Genomic DNA, 4,946 nt, shown 5'->3' on the forward strand with positions numbered 1-4,946 from the left:
GGATCCTTAGGGTTTTCACTGGCTAATTTTCCAAAGTAGATTTCCAGGCCTTTCTTGCTAGTGTGTCTTAGTGTGGAAGCTCCATTGAAAGTTGTATACCGTGGGTGACCCAACTGGTATTTAAAATACCAAAGGTGTAGCTTCAAGCATCATAGCAACACACAAACACCAGTGTACAATAAATGACAGATAGGTTGTGGAGGATTAAGATTGGGACCTACCTTACTCTGGTATGACTTGTTTGACTTAACTGATAACAAAAAAAAAAAAAAAACTTCATTTCCAAACAAGTTCATGTTCATAGGTACAGAGTTAGGACTTCAATACATCTTGTGGGGGGACATAATTCAATCCATAATGCTACCTTAGGGAAATAACTATGGATGTGCATAAAAACAGAATTTCAAGGAAGTTCATTCCAGGGCTACTTATAATAGCAAAAAGTGGGGAACAATTGTATACTATAACAATTATAATCCAAACCAAACCTACTGCCATCGAGTCAGATTCTACTCATAGTGACCCCTCCTTGGGTTTCCAAGACAGTATCACTATGGAAGTAGATTGCCCAACCTTCCTTCCAATAACAATTATAATAGTGGTAGTGATTATTATGATGTCTACAAGCAGGAACTGGTTAACAGAGAGTACAAATCCACCTGATGAAATGATCTGCATGCATTAAAAAAAAATTATACTCTAGGATAACATTTAATGACATGAAAAATTGTCTTTAATATGGTTAAGTGTTACAGAAGAGTATTAAAGAATGATGCTATTTTTAAGTACATATTCATATATGTGGAAAAAACACTGTCAAGAAAATACATCAAAATGTTAAACCTCTCAATGATGGGCTTAACCCACTCATGGCCATGGAGTCATTTATGACTCATATTGACCCTTGTTGGGTTTCCAAGGCTGTAAATCTTTATGGAAGTAGATTGATTGACTCATCTTCCTCCCACAGAGAAGCTGGTGGGTCTGAACCACCAACCCTCTGGTTAGCAGGCAAATGCCTTACCTACTGTGCTACCAGAGCTCCTTGATGATGGGGTTAGATTACTTTCATTTTCTCTACTGAGTGTGCTTGCTTACATTATCTTGTTTAAAGCTCACCATGACTCTGTGGAGTAAGCAAGATCATCTGCATTTTTACAAAAGAGACCAAAATTGAGGATCAGAGAAGTTACCAACTGGTTCCAGGCCCCTCGATGAGAAGCAGAGGGCCATTGAAGATCTGGTCTTCTTGCTGGCACAATCCACGGTCTCTTCACCAAGACTCACCACCACCCTCCTGCACACGGGGCAGGGAGGGTCCCATAAGTATAGAATATCTTAATTTCAGCAGAATGTCTAATTACAGCCTATACTTCCACTTGTGCGTTATATCTCCCTCTTGCCTGGTCAAGGACATGCTTCAGCAATCCCTCCTCTCTCCCAATCATCAGTTTCCCCTCTCAACTGGGAAATGCCTCTCATTCCCTTCAGCGCACAAACATGCTCTTAATGCTTTTTTATTATAGGAAGGCTTAGCCTCTCCTAACCCCACTTTCCCCCCATCCAATTACTACCCTATTTCTGTCCTTCTCTTTAAAGCAAAACTCCTTGGAAGAGGAGCACACAGAATGATTCAAAAAACAGTAGTTATTATTAGAATCCTGATTACACATGGAAATGAAATGACTGAGTGGTCAGCTATGCAAGATACATCGTGACAATTGTCCAGTTGCTGATGAGCCGGTGTACCAAGACACAGAACACTCTGTCATATTATATCTGACTTTCATGGAGAGTGAGGCCTGGACTTGGGAGTGGCATGGGTAGCTTCAGAGCCCATGTCTCTTGGTACCCAGAGGAAATCTACAGAAAGAAAATTATGAAAGTCTTAGTCATCAAGCCCCATGACATGCCCCACATCTTTAAGAACAACAGCATTAATGGCTCCTCCCCAGGCTGAGCATCAAACTCTATCTAGCCTCATGTGCAAATCATAGGATTATCAACATCATCTTGCATTTTCCAAGCACAGATGTTGTCTGGTCTAATGGAAAGTGCATGGTTTCTGGGGCTAGACGGAGCTGCAATTTGAACTCTACCTCTACTACTTCTAGCTATGTGACCTCTGACCTGCCATTTCCTCAACTGCAAATAAATTGCCATGAAGATCAACAGAAACTGCAAATGCACACAATTAGAAAACTTGGTGCCTAGCACCAAGATATCCTTAAAATTGTGTTGAACAACAGTAGCTCTTAAGTTGTACAACAGCACTGTGAGGTAGTGTGAAGTAGGGATCCCTATACAATTTCCTTTTCTATAAGGAGTGGCCCTCTACCAAACATGATGTTTTTGGTCCCTTTTGGTCGCCAATTTAACCCTACCTAGATTGAAGCCTCTAGTCTCAAGTCATAAGGAAAAACATACAACTATGTTGGATTACAGTAGGGTTTTGTTTGTATGTTTTATTGTGGTAAAATACATATAATGAAACATTTGCCATTTAAACTATTTTTAACTGTATAATTCTGTGACATTAATTACAACCATAGTATTATACAATTTCACCACTCTCCATTTTCAAATGTTTTTCATTCCACTAAACAGAAATTCAAGGAGTAATTCAATTCAGTGGTGTAATGGTTAAGGCATTTGACTGCTAACCAAAAGGTCAGTGGTTCAAACCCACCAGGCACTCTGTAGAACAAAGATGAGACAGTCTGCTTCCATAAAGATTCACAGTCTTGGAAACTCAATGGGGGTCACTCTGAGTCAGAATCTACTCAATGGCAGTGAATTTGGGTTTTTTTGTTGTTGTTGTTGTTGTTGTTGTTTTTGAAAAAGATATATAGTGCCCCTTTAGCAATAACTCTCCATTTCCTCCTCCCACCCAGCCTCTAGGAATCGCTGGTAAACGTTGGTCTCTATGCATTCACTTATTCTAAGTATTTCATATTAAGTGAGGTCATATAGTATTTGTTATTTTGTGTTTGATTTATTTCAGTCAGTGTGTTTTTTCAAGGTTCATCCACATCATACCATGTACTGGAACTTTGTCTTTATGGTTGAAATGTTCCATTGTATGGATATACCATGTTTTGTTTATGTATTCATCTGTTGATGAACACTTGGGTCTTTTCCACCTTTTTTGGCTATCATGAATGACATGTGATGGACGTTGGTGTACAAATATCTGTTTGAGTTCCTACTTTCAATTCTTTGGGGTGCATACCTAGGAGTCGAATTGCTGGGTCATATGGGAATTCTATCTTTAACTTGTTGAGGAACTGACAAACTATTTTCTACAGCAGTTGTACCACTTTACATTCCCACTAGCAATGGATAAGAGTTCCAATTTCTCTACTTCCTTGTCAACACTTGTTATTTTCTGTTTTTCTAGCCATGGGTGTGTGCTAGTGGGTGTGAAGTGGTATCTTATCGTGGTTTTGACTTGCACTTCCCTAATGATTAATGACTTTGAGTGTCTTTCCATGTGCGTAAAGTGCAGTGGTTTTAATTCACATGCAAAAGCTACCAGGAAATTATTATAAGAAAAAAATGTGGAAGAATTGTAGGGGATTGGCTCTATACATGGCCTAACACAAGAAGATATGGCTGTCTCCACAAAATCATGAGTACTCTCAGCTATTCTCATAAAAGATAACATCCTCCCAACCCCTCTCCAGTGGTACAGCAGCTTGTGACTGATTACTAATCTAAAGATTGGCAGTTCAAACCTACCCAGCAACAATGCAGAAAAAAGGCCTAGCAATCTTTTCCCATAAAGATTACAGCCAAGAAAACCCTACGGAGCACAGTTCTACTCTGTAACATGAATTAGAACAACCCGACAGCAACAGATTCAGTTTGGTTTTATAGTCTATGCATGTTGTAAATCCTTAACATAGATTTCCTCAGTTCATTCTAACAAATATTAAGTAGATACTATGATTATTGCTTATTCTTGAGGTAAGAAAATCAAGGCACAAAGAAGTTAAGTAACTTGCCCAAGTTCACACAGCCAGTGAGCAGCAAACCCAGGATTCAAATCCAGGCAATTTCTTCTAAACATACCTTCTTAGCCACAAGCTATAGAACCATATATCCTGAATATAACTAAGGATTCTAACCAACAGAAGCACTTAGCCCAAACACAGCACATGCAACCCTATCCTTAACAGGAGAGATTTCCATGGCTGATTAAATCAGGAAAACTTGGCCTGAAGTAATCCCTGTCTAAGCCAAATCCCTCACTGCTGTTCAATAAACCTTTTTCAGACAACTCTTGTCAACTCCCAAGCACATTTCCCACCTCAATGGTTCTAAATTTTCTCTCTTACTTTATTGAGAAAACAGAGGTCCTCTAACACGAATTTCCTCAATAGTATTCTTCTCAAACTCAAAATGTGTTCTCCCTATACTGACAAAATTCTGTTGTTGTTAGACGTCCTCAAGTCAGTTTTCAACCCATAGCGACCCCATGTGACAGAGTAGAATTGCACTACAGGGTTTGCTTTGCTATAATCATTATGGGAGCAGATCACCAGATTTTCCTCTCATGGAGCCTCTAGGTGGGTCTAAAATAACAAACTTTTAGTTAGCACCTGAGCACTTAACCCTTGCACCTCCAGGCCTCCTTTGTTGAAATTCTACCTACTCCTTTATAAAGCTTGGCTTAAAAATCTTTTCTTAATGCTCAAGACCACAGTCTCAGAGCTCAGTAAGGAGAATTTGCATAACATAGCCCACAAAGACAATGTTCTACATCCTACTTTCTTGAGTAGCAACTGGAATCTCAAAAGCTTGTGAGCGGCCATCTAAGGTGCAACTATTGATCTCTCCCCACACTGAGCAAAGAAGAGTGAAAAAAAATCAAAGACACAGGAAATAATTAGCCCAAAGGACTAATGGAGCACATGAACCCCAGATTCCACAACCCTGAGACT

The sequence above is a fragment of the Orycteropus afer genome, unplaced genomic scaffold, assembly GCF_000298275.1.
Source record: "Orycteropus afer afer isolate SDZICR_OR568_19922 unplaced genomic scaffold, OryAfe1.0 scaffold00052, whole genome shotgun sequence".
NCBI classification, from domain to species: domain Eukaryota; kingdom Metazoa; phylum Chordata; class Mammalia; order Tubulidentata; family Orycteropodidae; genus Orycteropus; species Orycteropus afer.